Raw genomic sequence first — 19,757 nt, 5'->3', positions numbered from 1 at the left:
CCTTATAAACTCTGGATTTTTCTCGTCGCCCAGGTGCCGCCAAACAGTAGATCAAACGGGACCAGTCTTTGATAGAATCTAGCCGGAGTTGGATTGAATTGCACAACACCCACAATCAAGGCCACTGGAAAATTACACAAAACTTTGCTCTGTGGAACTTGGGGAAATGTGAAACCCTGGCACCTGTCGACACTTTCTCCTCGGCCAGGTAAGTGTCCCGGTCTCCCACAGCAGAACTGAAAGCCCCCTGTGGGGTCACTCGCTGGCCTGGACAGCGGTCGCAGGAAGTCCCGGCTCTAGATTCAATTCCCTCCGCTCAGATGGGCATTCTGGGAAGGCAGGGCCTGTGGTTCCGGGTCCTTCTCTTGCCCTGGAGCTGACGGAATCTGACCGGGCTCCAAAACCATCGAGTTTACATTTGCTGCCTCTGTTGCTGTCATCTCCGCCTCTGGGTGACCTTGAGCCTCACTCCCGAGAGTGTCTGCTCGCCGGGCAAAGGGGGCTTCTCCCAGTGGCTTCTGAAGATTAATGAGTGTTTGCCGAAGCCCTGGGGGGGCAGCCTGTCCTGCACACTGTGTTATTATTCTCAGCAGTTCCCAGATGGCGGTGAATACAAAGGCCATCCGGAGCTGAACCCTTGTGGGGGTTGGGGGAGCTTCTTCTGCGATTTTGGCTGCGGATGTCTGAACCTAGAGTTGCGGGGAATCCGTGGGGGTTTGATGGCCGAGGTGGAAGACCACCGCAGCCCTTGGGGTGGAAGGAATTTCATTCATGCACTATTATTTATTGAGTGCTTACTGTGTGCAGAGCACTGTACTAAGCGCTCGGGAGAGTACAATATAATAATAGACATATCTCCTGCCCACTATGAGGAACACCAGCTTTGGATCCCACTTCAACCTCGGGGACCTCTGATTGGGTCTTCTCCACCCTGCTTTAAGGAGAAACCATTTAGCAAGACTCAATCAATCGTATTTATTGAGTGCTTACTGCGTGCAGAACGCTGCACTAAGTACTTGGGAGACTACAATACAATGATACAACAGAATTGGTAGGACCATATTCCCTGCCCAAAATGAGTTCACAATCCAGACGGTGAGAAAATCAATAATATACATGAATAAATTATGGAAAGATGGGTGAATAAAGGGAGCAAATCCAAGCGCAAGGGCAACGCCGAAGGGAAAGGGAGAAGAGGAAATGAGGGCTCGGTCAGGGAAGGGATCTTGGAGATGAGCCCTCAATAAGGCTTTGAAGGCGGGAAGGGTAATTGTCTGTTGGACATGAAGAGGGAGGGCGTTCCAGGCAAAGGCAGGATGTGGGTGAGAGTTCAGTGGTGAGATAGATGAGATCGAGGTACCATGAGTAGGCTGGCATTAGCGGAGTGGAGTGTGCAGGCTTCAATCCAGCAGCAGGAGAGCAGCGAGGTAAGGTAGGAGGGAGCAAGGCGTTAGAGTGCTTTAAAGCCGATGCTGAGGAGTTTCTCTTCGATGCAGAGGAGGATGGGCAACCACTGGAGGTTCTTTAAGAGTGGGGAACATGTAGAAAAATGACCTGGACAGCAGAGTGAAATACGGACTGGAGTGGGGAGAGACAGGAGGCTGGGAAATCAGCAAAGAGACTGATACAATAATCAAGGTGGGACAGGATTAACGTGGTAGCCGTTTGGTTGGGGAGGAAAGGGCAGGTTTTAGTGACGTTGTGGAGGTAATTAGACAGGATTTAGTGACAGCTTGGATATGTGGGTTGAATTAGAGAGATGAGCAGACACTGGCATCAAGGGTATGGGCTTGTGAGACACCAAGGATGGTGGTGCCGTTTTCAGCTACGGGAAAATTAAGGGGAGGACAGGGTTTGGATGGGAAGATAAGGAGGACAGTTTGGACATGTTAAATTTGGGGTGCTGGAAACTCATGGGGTATCGGGCCTTGGTTCCAGACCAACAACCAACAACTGGGTCACCGAAGGTCGAGTACTGGGGGGCACATAGTGCTGTTTAAAGGAGTTCATAATAATAATAATAATAATAATAATAATAATAATAGCAATTATTATTATTATGGTTCTTGTTTAAGCGCTCAGTTCGTGCCAAGCACTACTGGGTAGATACAAGTTAAATCGGTGGGACACAGTCCCTTTTCCACTAGCGGCTCACATTTTTAATCCCCATTTTACAGATGAGGGAACTGAGGTCTAGAGAAGTGAAGTGACCTGCCCAAAGTCACAGAGTAGACAAGTGGATGAGATCGAGGTACCATGAGTAGGTTGGCATTAGCGGAGTGGAATGTGCAGGCTTCAGCCCAGCTAAGAGAAGCAGCGTGGCTCAGTGGAAAGAGCAGGGGCTTTGGAGTCAGAGGTCATGAGTTCGAATCCCAGCTCTGCCACTTGTCTGCTGTGTGACCTTGGGCAAGTCACTTCACTTCTCTGTGCCTCAGTTACCTCATCTGTAAAATGGGGATGAAGACTGTGAGCCCCACGTGGGACAACCTGATTCCCCTGTGTCTACCCCAGTGCTTAGAACAGTGCTCTGCACATAGTAAGCGCTTAGCAAATACCAACATTAACATTAAGTGGAGGTGCTGAGATTAGAACCTACAACTTTCTCACTCCCAGGCCCATGGTCTATCCATTATGCTTCCTTGCCACACTTAGATAAGTATCTTTAAGCTCAGTTGCTTTCCTTAAATTTAATTTATTTCAATGTCTCCCCCACTAGATTGTAACCTCCATGTGGGCAGGGATTGTGTCTACTTAGCTCATTCATTCATTCACTCTAACCCTAATCAAAAACCTTGTTTTTGGCTTCCTAAATTTGCATTCCCCCCTCCCACTGACTCCCCTCCCCATGCATGATTTTGTTCACTCCCCTACCTCCTGGCTGAGCCAATAATAAAAGCAATAATAATGGTGATTTGGGTATTTTCTTGAGCACTTACTACATGTCACGTGCTGTGGGGAGATGCAAGATAATCAGATCAGACCCAATCTCCACCCCGCTTAGGGCTGATAATCTAAGGGTAAGGGAGAAAAGTTTATCAGTTAGTCAATCAGTCAGTCAGCCAGTCATATTTATTGAGCGTTAGTTGTGACAAGAGCGCTGTTCTGAGCACTTGGGAGAGTACAATGTAACAATAAACAGACACATTCCCTGCCCACAGCGAGTGGGAAAACTGAGGCCCAGAGAAGTAAAGTGACTTGTCCCTGGTCACCCAGCAGGCAAGCAGCAGAACTCAGATGAGAACCCAGGTCTCCTGACTTTCAACCCTGAGCTCTTTCATTCATTCATTCATTCATTCATTCATTCATTCATTCAGTTCAATTGTATTTATTGAGCGCTTACTGTGTACAGAGCTTGGAAAGTATAATACAATCCCGTAGACCAGGCTGCCTCTCAACACTGGCCAGCTCCAGCCCCTTGCCTGGAGTTCCCCTTCCCCCTCTGACACTCCAAATCCTGAGGAAGAGAGAGACAAAGGAAATGAAATTCTCCTTTGAGCTCGCTGCCTGGTTTCATTAGGCCTTCAATCTATGGACTAGTTATGGCCCACAGGAATAATAATAATAGTTGTGGCATTTATTAAGCGCTTCACTCTGTGCCAGGTGCTGTTCTAAAAGCTGGGGTAGACACCGGATAGTCGGGTTGGACGCAGTCTCTGTCCCACATAGGGCTCACAGTCTTACTCCCCGTTTTCCAGATGAGAGAACTGAGGTACAGAGAAGTGAAGTGGTTTGCCCAAGTTCACACAGCAGACAAGTGGCGGAGCCAGGATTAGAAGCAGCATGAGAAGCAGCGTGGCGTAGTGGACAGAGCACGGGCCCGGGAGTCAGAAAGTCATGGGTTCTAATCCTGGCTCAGCTACTTGTCTGCAGTGAGACCTTGGGCAAGTCACTTCACTTCTCTGGCCTTCAGTTACCTCATCTGTAAAATGGGGATTGAGATTGTGAGCCCTGTGTGGGACAGGGATTGTGTCCAACCCTATCTGCTTGTATCCACCCCAGCACTTCATACAGTGCTTGGCACACAGTTAAGCACTTAACAAATGCCATAATTATTATTATTACTGTGTGCCGAGCACTGTACCAGGAATCTATTATATACGAAGCATGGCACTGGGAGCTTACTGGGTGCAGAGCACTGTATCGGGAGTCTATTGTATGCAGACCCATCCTTCTTCTCTAGCAAACCAGGTTTTTCCGGCCTGATTGAAGAATTTGATCAGTGGGAGGATTAGATCTTTCCTTGCATTAGGGTTGAGTGGATTCAACCAGGCAGCCTCTGCTCATTGTCTTGTCCACCCCATCCTGATGTCATCCTGATGTCATCCTGATCCCATCTTGATCCCATCCCAAGGCCAGTTCTCTGGCCCCAGGGAAAAGGCTCCTCAGCAAACTGCATTGCTGACTTTCTCCGGCTTTCAGAGGACCGGAGGGGGCTCCGTGAGACCTGCCTCTAAAATGTTCTCAGAATCCGCCACTTCTTCTCTGTCAGAATAGCCACCCAGCTGTTCCAAGCACCTGTCATTATCTCTGCATCACCCTCTATCAGTCAATCGGTGGGATTTATTGAGGAATCCCTTCATTCATTCGATCATATTTATCGAGCGCTTACTGTGTGCAAAGCACTGTACTAAGCATTTGGGAAAGTAGAATATAACAACAGACGGACACATTCCTGCCCACAACGAGCTCACAGTCTAGAGGGGGGACAGACATTAATATAGATAAAGAGATAAATAAATAAATTACGAATAATACAAATAGGTACATATCTATTTTTGGTACTCCTGCTGGGCCCTCAATTCACGCCCCCATCCCAGTCCCAGAAATACACACCTATAATTTCCTTATTTATAGTAATTTTTTTATTTACAGTGTTTCCCCCTCTAGACTGTAAGCTCACTGTGGGCAGGGGATGTGTCTGTTACTTGGTTATATCGTTATATTGTACCCTAGTGCTCATCACACAGTAAGGCGCTCAATAAATACAACTGACTGACCGACTGCCCCTCTCGTGGACCACCCCGCGTGTTCTTCAGTCAGAATCCATCACACTGATGTCACAGACCCAGCTGTAGAACCGAGGTGAGGACCCAGGTGACCTGATTCCCAAAACTGTATTATTTCCACTGGACCGACAGCAAGGCTAGTAAGAGCAGTCAACTCAATCAATCAATGACATTCATTCATTCAGTCGTATTGATTGGGTGCTTACTGTGTACTCAGCACTGTACTAAGCGCTTGGGAGAGTACAATACCGCAGAGTTGGTAAACCCATTCCCTGCCCACAGTGATCTGGCAGTCTAGAAGAGACGGACATAACTAGATATAAAAAATTTATAATATGTAATTTATAATATGCCCCCCCTCAGAGCGGCTCCTGGAGAGTTTCCAGTCCTCTACCAGTCTCGGCTAGGAGAGGGAGAGTCAAGCAGAGGCCTACCCATTCCATTCCTCGCTTGTCCAGTGGCTAGCAAGTGGAAGGCCATCTGCTACAAGTCAAAACTCACCTGTGCTGGGCAGAAGCGGCACGGGAGAGAGTCGAGGCGGGAGACTCGAGTATACCGTGCGGAAGGCGGCAATGGTAAACCACTTCTGTATTTTTCCCGAGAAAATTCTATGCATCCACTACCAGAACGATTGCAGACGGAGTGCGGGGCGTCCTGGGAGAGATGTGTCCGTGATGTCGCTATGGGTCGGAAACGACTCGACGGCATAAGGCAAGACAAATTTATGATATGAAGGGTAATAGCATGAAATAACTCAATGATAGTTAGTCGAAGGCATGCGTGTGTCTGAGATGAGGACAAAAAGTACACAGGGACTGAGGAAGGCTACTGAATTCATCGGAGAAGTCTTCCTGAAGGAGGTGGGCTTGGAAAAAAGGAGCGTGCTGTCATCTGGGCAGGGATTGTGTTTATTGTCTGCTCCCAAGTGCTTAATACAGTGTTCTGCACCCAGTAATAAGTGTTCAATAAATAACATGGATTGATTGGTTGTATGACTGACTGAAGTGAGTTCCAAACAACAGTAGCGAAGACAAGATACAGTTAGAAATGAGCCTGGGAGGAGAGAAAAGTTTGAGCAGGGAGTAGCTAGTGATGAGGCCGTCTATGGAAAACGGGGAGAGGTGGCGGAGACCCAGGGGATTTTGCTTGATATGGCAAGGGGCTGGGGTTGGGGGATGGGTTGTCCTTGGAGGTTCTTGAGGAATGGAGAGTTGTGTTCTGAACTACATTTCAAGAAGACAATCTAGACTCAAGCGGAGGCTTGCCCATGTCCTACCTCTGGCCTGGAACGCCCTCCCTCCTTAAATCGGACAGATGATTACTCTCCCCCTCCTCACGACTCCTCCAAGAGGCCTTCCCAGACTAAGCCCCCTCTTTCCTCTTCTCCCGCTCCCTTTCGTGTCACCCTGGCTTGTTCCCTTTGTTCTCCCCCCTCCCAGCCCCCACCACTTATTCACCTATCTGTAATTTATTTATTTGTATTGATGTCTGTCTCCCCTCCTCTAGAAGACTGTAAACTCGTTGTGGGCCGGACTGTAAGCTCGTTGCGGGCAGGGAATATGTCTGTTGATTGTATCGTACTTTCCCAAGCTTTTAGTACAGTGCTCTGCACACAGAAACACTTAGTAAATGCGACTGAATGAATGGATAAGAGCGTAAATCAGAACGGAGGTTGTGTGAGTGGAGGGAGGCTGTGTAAGTGGACAGGAAAAGACAGATCCCCTAGATGTGACGAAGAACCAGCAGGAGGTAGCAATTGAGGGAATGTGAGAGCTGACAGGGAGGAGTCAAAGATGACTCCAAGATTACAGGCCTTTTGGAAAGGGGAGGTTAATGGTTTTTATCGACTGAGATGGGAAAGATGGGAGGGATGAGTGGAGAAGCGAAGATAAGGAGTTAGGCTGTAGCCTTGTTAAATTGGCGGTGCTGTCGGGACATTCATGTGGAGATGTGGAGATGTCCTGGAGACAGAGGAAATGCGGGATTGTGGAGTAGGTGAGAGGTCAGGGCTGGAGAGGCAGGGTCGGTATCTTCATCAGAGATGGAGTGAGCCCGTTACTGGGCAAGGATTGTCTCTAACTGTTGCCGAATTGTACATTCCAAGCGTTTAGTACAGTGCTCTGCACATAGTAAGCGCTAAATAAATACTATGGAATGAATGGAGTAGACTGCAAACTGATGAGGCGATCCAGAATAGGGCAAATGTTCTATATTGCAAAATTAGCTCAAGGTAAAATACTGTAATAATTTTTTTTCCCAACGACAGTTTTGTTCCCTCCTTTCTTCCTCTCTCTAAACTCATTCCTTTATTTTCATGATCTTTCACCTCCACATTCATCTTTCCCTTGAAAAGCCCTTAACAAATAAATACCCTTCACAACCCCCTATAATAAGGACCCGTCTACTAACTCTATTATATTGTACTCTCCCAAGAGCTTAGTACAACACACAGTAAGCATTCAATAAATATCACACAGAGAAGCAGCATGGCCTAGTGGATAAAGCATCGGCCTGGAAATCAGAAGGACCTGCATTCGAATCCTGGCTCCACCACTTGTCTGCTGTGTGACTTTGGGCAAGTTGCTTAATTTATCTGTGCCTCAGGTACCTCACCTGTAAAATGGGGATTAGTAATAATAATAATGGTATTTGTTAAGCGCTTACTATGAGTTGGGCACTGAACTAAGCACTGGGGTGGATACAAGCAAATCAGGTTATACACAGTGCCCGTCCCACGTGGGGCTTACAGTCTCAATCCCCATTTTACAGATGAGGGAGCTGAGGCCCAGAGAAGTGAAGTGATTTGCCCAAGGTTACACAGCAGACAAGTGGTGGAGCTGGGATTAGAACCCATGACCTTCCGACTCCCAGGCCCGTTCTCTATCCACTTCACCATGCTGCTTCTGGGTGGGACATGGTCTACGTCCAATCTAAGTAACTTGTACCCCACTGGTTAGTATAGTGCCTGGCACATAGTAAGTGCTTAACAAATCCGATTGATCGATTACTTGATTGATAGAAACGGTTAGGCAGTTTGTGCTTTTCCATCAGAGGCTCCCCATTCTGGAATCTAGAGAAGTGCTACTGATCCCTGAACTGACGTAGTTACCCCAGAACTGGAGGCTTCTCAACCTCCACTCAGAAAATAATTCCTCTGGGCCCCTGCGTTCTCCGGCCACACCTTCCACTTCCTGAATGAGATAAAAACATCTTGGATGCTCCCAGATCCAAGCAGCACTCATCGAGTCACTGTACATCAGCGAGATGGGAAAGTTTCTCATTCTGCTGCTGCCAGGCCTGGAGATAAATGCTGGATGGACAGTGGCCTGATTCAGGCCAAACTCTCACTAACTGATCAAGTCAATGTCTTGCAAAATGGCGTCCAAACTACCCAAGTGACTGATTATCCAACTCCTGGGTAACTCCCGGAGAACAAAGATTTGAGTGTATATTCATCTGAAATTTATTTTATTGTCTGTGTCCCCTCAAGTCTGTAAGCTCCTTGTAGGCAAGGATCTAGTCTACCTACTCTAATGTACTATACTCCCCCAAGCACTTAGTCCAGTGGTCTGTGCACAGTAAGTGTTCAAAAAATACCACTGTTGGATTGATTGATCGAACTGTGTGGCAACACTGAAGCAATCAGTCGGTGGCATTTATTGAGTGATTACTGTGTGCGGAGAACTGTACTAAGTACTTGGGATATTGCAAGTACAGCAGAGTTGGAAGATGGGATTCTTACCCACAGGGAGTTTCCAGTCTATAGGGGGAGGCAGGCATTTCCCCATCCGTCCCTACGAGACCAAACTGGGTGTCTCAAAGAGTGATCCTCTAATGCCAATCTACTCACCGTACCTCACTCTCGTCTATCTCACCGCTGACCTCTCACCCGCCTCCTGCCTCTGGCCTGGAACACCCTCCCTCTTCATATCCAAAAGACAATTACTCTCCCCTGCTTCAGAGCCTTATCGAAGGCACATCTTCTTCAAGAGGCCTAAGCTCTCTTTTCCTGTTCTTTTACTCCCTTCTGCGTCGCCCTGACCTGCTCCCTTTATTCATCCCCCCCTCCCAGCCCCACAGCACTTGTGTACACATCTATAATTTATTTATTTCTTTTAATATCTGTCTCCTGCTCTAGCCTGTAAGCTCACTGTGGGCAGGGAATATGTCTGCTATATTGTCATATTGTACTCCCCCAAGAGTTGAGTACAGTGCTCTGCAAATAATAAGCACCCAATAAATAAGAATAATAATTACGGTATTCGTTAAACCCTTACTCTGTGTCAAGTGCTGTTCTAAGCGCTGGGGAGGTTACAAGGTAATCAGGTTGTCCCACGTGGGGCTCACAGTCTTAATCCCCATTGTTCAGATGAGGTAACTGAGGCACAGAGAAGTTAAGTGACTTGCCCAAAGTCACACAGCTGACAAGAGGTAGAGGCAGGATTAGAACCCACGACCTCCGACTCCCAAGCCCCTGGTCTTTCCACTAAGCCATGCTGTGTATTCTCCCAAGTGCTTAGTACAGTGCTTTGCACCCAGTAAGTGCTCAATAAATATGACTGACAATGAATGATAATGGTGGTATTTGTTAAGCACTTACTATGTGCCAGGCACTGTACTAAGCACTGGCTTGGACATAAGAAAATTCATTAATTCATTCAATTGTACTTATTGAGTGCTTACTGTGGGTAGAGCACTGTACTAAGCTCTTGGAAAGTACAATTTGGCAACAGATAGAGACAATCCCCGCCCAACAGTGGGCTCACAGTCTAGAAGGAGGGGAGACAGACCACAAAACAAAACAAATAGACAGGCATCAATGGCATCAAAATGAATAAATAGATTTATAGTTATATACACATCATTAATAAAATAAAATAATCAATATGTACATATATACACAAGTGCTGTGGGGCAGGGAAGGGGGTGGAGCAGAGGGAGGGAGTAGGGACTATGGGGAGGGAGGGGAGGAGGAGCAGAGGAAAAAGGGGGCTCAGTCTTGGAAGGCCTCCTGGAGGAGGTGAGCTCTCAGTAGGGTTTTGAAGGGGGAAGTGAGCTGAGCTCCTCATCTTCCCTCCCAAGCCCGGTCCTCTTCCAGACTTCCCTATCACCGTGGATGGCACGACCATCCTTCCCGTCTCTCGGGCCCGCGATCTCGGTGTCATCCTCGACTCGTCTCTCTCGTTCACCCCACACATCCGATCCGTTACCGAGACCTGCCGGTCTCACCTTTATAATATCGCCAAGATCCGCCCTTTCCTCTCCACCCAAACGGCTACCTCACTGCTACGGGCTCTCATTATATCCCGGCTAGACTACTGTGTCAGCCTTCTCTCCGATCTCCCTTCCTGCTCTCTCGCCCCGCTCCAGTCTATTCTTCACTCCGCCGCCCGGCTCATCTTCCAGCAGAAATGATCTGGGCATGTCACTCCCCTTCTTAAACACCTCCAGTGGTTGCCTATCAACCTCCGCTCCAAACGAAAACTCCTCATTCTAGGCTTCGAGGCTCTACATCACCTCGCCCCTTCCTACCTCTCCTCCCTTCTCTCTTTCCACCGCCCACCCCGCACGCTCCGCTCCTCCGCCGCCCACCTCCTCACCGTCCCTCGGTCTCGCCCATCCGCCGTCGACCCCCGGCCACGTCCTCCCGCGGTCCCGGAACGCCCTCCCTCCTCACCTCCGCCAAACTGATTCTCTTCCCCTCTTCAAAACCCTACTTAAAACTCACCTCCTCCAGGAGGCCTTCCCAGAATGAGCTCCCCTTCTCCCTCTACTCCCTCTACCGCCCCCCCCCTTCACCTCTCTGCAGCTTAACCCTCTTCTCCCCCCATCTCCCTCTGCTCCTCCCCCTCTCCCTTCCCATCCCCTCAGCACTGTACTCATCTGCTCAACTGTATATATTTTCATCACCCTATTTATTTTGTTAATGAGATGTACATCGCCTCGATTCTATTTAGTCGCCATTGTTTTTACGAGATGTTCTTCCCCTCGACTCTATTTATTGCCATCGTTCTTGTCTGTCTCCCCCGATTAGACCGTAAGCCCGTCAAACGGCAGGGACTGTCTCTATCTGTTGCCGACTTGTTCATTCCAAGCGCTTAGTACAGTGCTCTGCACATAGTAAGCGCTCAATAAATACTATTGAATGAATGAATGGTTTGAGGGAGGACATTCCAGGACAGCGGTAGGACGTGGGCCAGGGGCCGACGGCGGGACAGGCGAGAACGAGGGACAGTGAGGAGGTGAGCGCCGGAGGAGCAGAGTGTGAGGGCTGGGCTGGAGAAGGAGAGAAGGGAGGTGAGGTAAGAAGGGGCAAGGTGATGGAGAGCTTTGAAGCCAATAGTGAGGGGTTTTTGTTTGATAAGGAGGTTGATAGGCGACCACCGGAGATTTTTGAGAAGGCGGGTGACATGCCCAGAACTTTTCTGTTGAAAAATAATCCGAGCAGCAGAGCGAAGTGTGGACTGAAGTGGGGAGAGACAGGAAGTTGGGAGGTCAGAAAGGAGGCTGGTGCAGTAATCCAGTCGAGATAGGATGTGTGATTGTACTAAGGCGGTAGCGGTTTGGATGGAGAGGAAAGGGCGGATCTTGGTGACGTTGTGAAGGTGAGACCGGCAGGTTTTGGTGACGGAACGGATGTGCAGGGTGAATGAGAGAGCAGAGTCAAGGATGACACCGAGGTTGCGGGCCTGTGAGACGGGAAGGATGGTAGTGCCGTCCACAGTGAGGAGAAAGTCAGGAAGAGGACAGGGTTTGGGAGGGAAGATAAGGAGCTCAGTCTTAGACATACTGAGTTTTAGTTGGCGGGCGGACATCCAGGTGGAGACGTCCTGAAGGCGGGAGGAGATACGAGCCTGGAGGGAAGGAGAGTGAACGGGAGAGGAGATGTAGCTTCGTGTGTCATCTGCGTAGAGATGATAGTTGAAGCCATGGGAGCAAATGAGTTCACCGAGGGAGTGAGTATAGATGGAGAACAGAAGAGGACCAAGAACTGACCCTAGAGGAACCCCTACAGTTAGGGATGGGAGGGGGAGGAGGAGCCCGGAAAGGAGACTGAGAATGATCGGCCAGAGAGATAAGAGGAGAACCAGGAGAGGACGGAGTCTGTGAAGCCAAGGCTGGATAACATGTTGAGCAGAAGGGGATGGTCCACAGTGCCAAAGGCAGCTGAGCGGTCAATAATAATAATGTTGGTATTTGTTAAGCGCTTACTATGTGCCGAGCACTGTTCTAAGCGCTGGGGTAGACACAGAGGAATCAGGTTGTCCCACGTGGGGCTCACAGTCTTCATCCCCATTTTACAGATGAGGGAACTGAGGCACCGAGAAGTTAAGTGACTTGCCCAAAGTCACACAGCTGGCAAGTGGCAGAGCTGGGGTTCGAACCCATGACCTCTGACTCCAAAGCCCGGGCTCTTTCCAGTGAGCCACGCTGCTTCAAGGAGGATTAGGATAGAGTAGGAGCCTTTGGATTTGGCAAGCAGGTCATTGGTTTGGACACAGTCCCCGCCTGAGATGGGGCTCACAGTCTTAATCTCCATTTTAGAGATGAGGTCGCTGAGGCACAGAGAAGTGAAGTGACTTGTCCCAGGTCCTACAGCAGACAACTGGTGGAGCGGGAATTCGAGCCCAGGTCCTTCTGACACCCAGGCTCAGGCTTTGCTCACTAGGCCACGCTGCTTCCCCCGGCCCTTCTCTTCTTCCCTCCCTTACTGCCACCTATAGCTGCCCACTCTTTGATGGCTTCTTCGCCTTCAAACCTGCCCACACCTCCCCTAGCCTAAAAAGCCCTCTTCTGGATCCCATTGGTCCCTCTGTCTATCACTTTATATTCCTCCTACTGCTGTGTTTTTCCCCAAAGATCATTTGAGGAGAATGCCGAGAGCCGTCGGTTTTTGAAGCTGGTCATTCCCAGTGACCAGGAAAAGTCTGGCTCCCACGGTCAGCTTGCTGAAGCCTCTAGCTTCAGAGACATTATTCATTCATTCGTTCAATCGTATTTACTGAGCACTTACTATGTGTAAAGCACTGTACTGAGTGCTTGGGAGAGTACAATATGACATATACAGACACATTCCCTGCCCACAACGAGCTTACAGTCTAGAGGGGGAGGCGGACATTAATATAAATAAATGAATTACAGATACGTACAAAAATTACAGCATCTGGGGAGAATGAGGACAAGGGTGAAGCTGGTGAGAGCAGCACTGCGAGAAACTCAGGGTTTTTGTGATGGGTCAACTATGTGACACTGGGTCTGTATGCGATCAACTTATTCATGACTGCAGGTGTACAGTCAATGTGTACAACACTGTTAATCCGTGCCTGGGTCAAGTGGATAGACACTAGTTTGTGTGGTAAAATGTGACCCTGTCTTGTGTGGGTCTGTGTATCTGACAGTGCGTGTCTCTGGACGAGTTTGTTAGTGTCTGTGTCCCGCTATTTCTGAGTGTGTGTGTGTGACTGTGTGTCAGTATAAGTGTAATAATATGTGTCAGAGGTGAGTCACGTATGCACCCGTGTATTAGTGACTGCATGTGTCAGTTTGTGTTTGAGGCTGTGTGTTGTGCATTCAAAAGTGTGTGTGTCAGTGTGTCCTTGTGTCAGTATGTGTGTCTCTGTGTCCTGACTTTATGTTAGTATGGATATGTGTGTGTGTGTGTGTACACTCGTGTGTTGGTCAGTTGCGTCGGTGCGTGTGAGCAGGAGAGCAACAAGATTAGGCTGTGTTTCCGGGGGATTCTGTTTGTGAAAATGCCCCTAGGAAGGAGAGAAAAGTCTCCGGGCCCCCATCCTCTCTCCGCCTCCAGCCTGTGCCATCCATCTCCAGAGATGTCACTGTCTGGGGCCTCGGGCTTCCTGTCTTCTTGGGGCAGACCAGCTGGCTGGCTCCTCCTGGAAATGAACCCGGAGGCCGGGACACGAGGAGTTGGGTGCCTCCAAGAGGCCCAACCACAAGACGGGCAGTGGGAAGCGCCAGGAAGAACAACAGGGGCTCAGCTGCCTGACAGAGGCAGAGACGGAGGGTCCGAAGGCGGCTGGGCCCACGGGAGCCTCTGGGCTCAGTGATTAGCTGCAGACCATGCTGGGACCAGATCGGACCCCTGAGAGCAGCCCCTCCTGAGATGAAGAGGGTTAATGGTGGGACCGGGGGCAAACAGCGGGCAGATCATCCTGTCTGCCCTCACTGGATAGTGCCCGCAATTGTTCCAGGAGTGCCGGGCAGCCCCGGGGCCTCCGATAGTTCAAACGTGAAGCCGAAAGGACAGAGCATTACCCAAGTGCTGCCCTGGGCCATGAGGGTGACTCTTATGTTCCCACCTGGAATTTTGGACTCAGCAGGTTTCCAAGGGATCCCCTTGGAGGAAGGTGGAGTCCCTTCCCACCCTCCCACTGTTAGCGCCACCCCAAAGAGGAGAAGCCAGCCACTGCCTTTCCCTCTGTCTGCCTCAGTCTCTGTCTCTGTCTCTACCTCCCTGGACAATATGCACCCCAGCAGGCCAGTTTCTGGATGGCTTCCTCCTCCCAGACCTAGAGCCGGGTCAGGTCTACCTCATTTAGCGTCCCTAGCTGACCTTTTGACCTCAGTCTGCACAGCCAACCACACTTCATGACTCCTTAATTAATCAGTGATATTTATTGAGTGCTTACTCTATGAGGAACACCTTACTAAGCACTTGGGAGAGGACAAAAGAATTAGTAGACATGATCCCTGCCTTCAATCTCGTAAGGGGGTGCAGGTCCTACAATGAATTACAGGTAGGGAGGAAGTAACAGAGTTTAAAGATTTGTTCGTAAGTGCTCTGGGGAGGGAGAGGGTAGAGGGGAGTTCTCAAGTGTTGGAGAAAAAGTGGAGATGAGGAGAAAGAGAACAGAATGGAAAGATGAGAGATAATAATTATAGTGTTTGTTCACTCATTTATTCATTCAGTCATCTTTATTGAGTGCTTAATGTGTGCAGAGCACTGTATTAAGTGCTTGGAAGAGTACAATACAACAATAAACAGATACATTCCCTGCCCGCAGTGAGCTTACAGTCTAGAGGAGGGGAGACAGACATTAATATAAATAAATAAATTACAGATATGTATCTATATATAGATATATATAGCTACCTGTAATTTATATATTTATTATATTATATATATTAATTGATATGATTTGTATTATATATCTGTAATTTATTCTGTAATCTGTAATCTATATATATCGATATAGATATATATAGGTATATGTTTTGTAGGGCTGGTTCAGGGGAGAGGAAAAAGGGAGAAAGTGAGGGCATTGCTGAAGGGAGAAGAGGAATGCAGGTGCTTAATCAGGGAAGGCTTCCAGGGGGAGATATACCTTCAATAAGCCTTTGAAGTCGGGGAGAGTAATCGTCTGTCAGATTTGAAGAAGGAGAGTGTTCCAGGACAGAGGCAGGACGTGGGCGAGGGCTCTGCGGTGAGATAGGCGAGATCGAGGCACAGTGACAAGGTTAGCATTAGAGGAGCGTTAAGCACTTGTTCTGTGCCAAACACTCTTCTAAACAATGGGATAGATAGAAGTTAATCAGGTCAGACATAGTGCCTGTCCCTCATGGAATTTACAATCTAGGGAGGAGGAAGAACACGTATTGAATCTCCAATTTAGAACTGTGGAAACTGAGGCACAGAGAAGTTTAGTGACTTGTCCCGGGTCACACAGCAGGAAAACGGTGAAGGTGAATCCTGGAGGAGAAAGGATTTCAGAAGGGCTTTGAAGATATGGAGGGCAGAAACAAGCTGGCTGCGAAGGGGGAGGGAATGCTGGGTTTCATCCACCCTCCTCAAATCCGACAGACAATTGCTCTCCCCGCCTTCAAAGCCTTAATGAAGGCGCATCTCCTCCAAGAGGCCTTCCCAGACTAAGCCCCACTTTTTCTCATCTCCCACTCCCTTCTGTGTCACCCTGACTTGTTTCCTTTACTCTACCCTGCTCCCACCCCCATAGCACTTATGTACATATCTGTGATTTTATTTATTTGTATTCATGTCTGCCTCCCTGCTTCTGGAGTGCAAGCTCACTGCAGGCAGAGAATGTGTCTGTTTATTGTTGTATCGTACTCTCTTAGTACAGTGCTCTGCACACAGTAAGCGCTCAATAAATATGATCGAATGAATGAATGAATCCCCGCCCCAACTTTCCGGGGATTGGAAAAGGACGAGCCCTTTCCGGGTCATCCCGCCGGCCCCCAGACTGGTTGCCGGACAGATATCGGACTGTTCCCTGGGCAAGCGATGCCACTGCCCGGGTGATTTTCATCCCCCAGACCTCTTTCCAGCTGCCCTCCCTCTCCGAAGAACTTCCTCTTTGTCCGAAGGTCTCTGGATCCCTGTGAAGGAGCCAGTGTGTGTGTGTGTGTGTGTGTGTGTGTGTGCAGAAAGATTAAGCCTGTCCTGGTTTCCAGGAGGAACAGATCCAGAATGGAGCACATCAAAAGGAAGGCAGGGGACAAATGTTTGTATTGGTAAGGGCCCCTGCTTTGATCCTCGTTTGACTTCTGAAGAGCTTGACAAACTTGCCCTCTGTGGTTTGGCTTCAAACATCCTCAGACAGAGAGCACTTGGCTGGCCCGGCGTCCACTAGTCCTGGCCTGGCCATTCCACTCTGCCGCCCTTGCTGGGGACCAGACATTTCCGGGGTCCCCGCTGTCATGTTTCTAGAACTTCCGCCACACAAGCACATCAACAGAGCCAGGGCAGGGAGGTGAGGGTAGGCGACTCCTCCCGCCCTGTCACCCTCTCTACATATGATCTAGGGCTAAATTTTGATGGTTTTTCCTTCACTGCATTTCCAGGATCTTCCTCTTCATCCAAATGACCACCACACCACCCGAGCAACTTATTGTATCATAATAATAACTGTGGTATTTGTTACGGGCTTACTATGTTCCAGGCACTGTACTAAGCAGTGGGAGGGATACACCAGTTAATCAGGTTAGACACAGTCTCTGTCACATTTTACAGATGAGGTAACTGAGGCACAGAGAAGTGGAGTAACTTGCCCAAGGTCACAAAGCAGACAGGTGGCAGAGCCAGGATTAGAATCCTTGACCTCCTGGCTCCCGGGCCCATGCTCTACCCACTACCCCATGCTGCTCCCCCGTATCGCAGCTCAGCTTCCACATCAGCCTCCTCGGGGACCTCTCTGCCTCCAGTCTCTCCCCTCTGCAGTCTCCACTGTACTCTGCTCCTGCTTACTGTCCTAAAAGACCATTCTTTCCTCACTCCCAGCTCCTCGAAAGCCTTTGCTAGTTACCCTTGCTTTCTGCACCAAGCGGAAACTCTTGGCCTTTACTTTAAGACACTCAAACAACTCTTTCCCTCTACTTCTCCCGCTACATCCCAGCCTATATTCTTCATTCCTTTCAAGGCAAACTACTCAGTCTGCCTCACTGCCATCTCTTCCATCTCTGACTCCTTGATCCCACTCTTCCTCCTGCCTGGAACTCCCTCCTCGCCTCTTCAGATCTGACAGACCCCAGTTTTTCTCATCTTCAAAGCCCTTTTGAAATCACATCTCCTCCAAGGGGCTTTCCCCCCTTAAAAGCTCATCTCCTTTGGCTTTATCCCCCAACCTCACCCCACATTTTGAGAAAAACAAACACTTGATGCCCTCGCAACCTCCAAGTAGTTGTTTCATACACCCCTAATGCTTACAGATTCACTCACTTTAATAGCCACTTAAAGATCCACTTAAATTTCCCTCTTCCTCCTATCTGCAATTTATTTTCTTGTCTGTTTCCTCCCGACTAGATTATAAACTCCTCCTGGGCTGGGATTGTTTCTGCTAACTCTATTATAGATGCCCAAACACTTAGTAAATGGCTCTGCACACAGTAGGCGCTCAATAAATAGGATTAATTAATTGATTGATTGATTTGCTGACCCACCCAATCGGCCTAAGGATATTTCATTCCTGCAGGAGGACCCCTTTCACAGAAAAACTTCAAAGCACTAGAAACAGCCTTAGTAGAAAGAGCGCAGATCTGGGAGTCAGGTGATCTGTAGTGTAGTGGTCATAGCGTGGACCTGGGAGTCCGAAGGTCATGGGTTCTAATTCCCGTTCCGCCACTTGTCTGCTGTGTGACCTTGGGTAAGTCACTATACTTCTCTGGGCCTCATTTTTCTCATTTGTAAAATGGGGATTAAATGCCTGTTCTTCCTCCCGCTCAGATGGTAAGCCTCGTGAGGGGCAGAGATTCTGTCTGCTCTGATCGCATCTACTCCAGCACTTAGCAAATCCCAGCCAATCAATAAATGATATTTATTGAACACTTACCGAGTGCACTGTACAAAATGTCTGGGAGAGTACAATAGACTAGATAAATGCAAACCCTGTCCACAAGGACCTTACCTACTATAGAACACCGCAGTTATTATTATGTCTTGAGCATGAATCAGGTCTGACCTATTTTCCCTGTGGATGTGGGCGCGGCCCTGTCCTGAGGGAGGCAGGTGTGGGTAGGAAGGAAAGGAGACAGAGAGAGAGCCCAATAACAATAATAATGAATAATTACGGAACTTGTTAAGCGCTTACTATTTGCCAAGCGCTGTTCTAAGCGCTAGGGTAGATACAAGGTAATTAGATTGGACACAGTCCCCGTCCCACGTGGGGCTCACACTCTCAATCCCCTTCTTCCAGATGACGGAGAAGTGAAGTGACTAGCCCAAGGTCATGCAGCGGACAGGTGGCGGAGCAGGGATTAGAACCCAGGTTCTCCTGACTCCCAGGCCCGGGCTCTAGGAGGAAGGCCAGCAGCAGCAGCACTGTGCGGTCCTCCTGCGGAGCTCCGAGCTCAGGGCTTGCCCGGAGGAGGTCAGACTCCAGTCCTTGCACCCCGTGCCCCTCAGCAGAGAGGATACCTCTGGCGGGGGGAGCGGACAGGGAAAGGACTGAGCCAGGGCCAAGGTGGCTGGTAAAAATAGAGCATCTGGCAGGGTGTAGGGTGGCGCTCAGCTGGCTCTGACAGGCTCTCAGGGCCGGGACGCAGAGGCGGCAGCGACTGGGCTGATAACACCTCTCCGTCCTCCCGCCCGCCCACCCGCCTGCCCCAGCGGCGTTCCCAGAACTGCTGGCTTGGGCCAGGTGGCACTTCCAAGAATGCCCTGGCCCGGTCAAGCCTGTGCATTCCCCCGCTGAGAGGTCGGCGCGGTCCCACTAAGCTGCTTTCCTGGGAGCCCAGGCCCCTGGTGGATCCGCCGGGGAGGGCCTGGTGAGTCCTATCCCCTCCTCGATCACCAGGACTACAGGACCCGGGGGTGCTCTAGGGTAGGGCGCTCAGTTTCCCTTCTGCTAATTCATCCAGTCGTATTTATTAAGTGCTTACTGTGTGCAGAGCACTGTACTAAGCACTTAGCACTGTACTGTCCCCTTCATCCCTCTGTTCAGGAGCCTGGAACTGTGGCCTGTAGCAGGTGAGCTCCTCTGCTGAGATGGGGGCTGGGCCTTCTCGTGGTTCCCCAGGGAGTTTATTTCAGCTGCGACCAGCTCTCGGGGTGTGGAGGATTATTTGGGTCAGGAGACCAAAGTAGACCGCACTTGACTTTCCTTTGCTCCTCTCTGTGCCGCGGTTTTGCTGGCCCCAATCCGAGCCCGGTCCAGCAGTCAGCCCGTCTTTAGTCAGTTTAGCTCAGCTGCCGTCGACCCAATCCTGCTACAATCAGTGCAGCCCGGCCTGGTCCCTGATGCTACGGTCAGGAGTGGCCAGCTCCGGTCCACCCAACTT

The 19,757-nt window shown here is 49.5% G+C and overlaps 1 non-coding gene across 1 annotated transcript; it reads left to right on the top strand.

Moving 5' to 3' along the window:
* Positions 1–5,359: 5,359 nt before the first annotated feature.
* On the top strand, positions 5,360–5,497 carry LOC114813615. Its single transcript, XR_003761332.1, has one exon. It is a non-coding gene; the product is annotated as a small nucleolar RNA SNORA7 (small nucleolar RNA).
* The last annotated feature ends 14,260 nt before the right edge of the window (positions 5,498–19,757 follow it).

Source organism: Ornithorhynchus anatinus, chromosome 7 (genome assembly GCF_004115215.2).
Source record: "Ornithorhynchus anatinus isolate Pmale09 chromosome 7, mOrnAna1.pri.v4, whole genome shotgun sequence".
In the NCBI taxonomy this organism is placed as follows: Eukaryota; Metazoa; Chordata; class Mammalia; order Monotremata; family Ornithorhynchidae; genus Ornithorhynchus; species Ornithorhynchus anatinus.
This window is presented reverse-complemented; position numbering and strand designations above follow the sequence as displayed.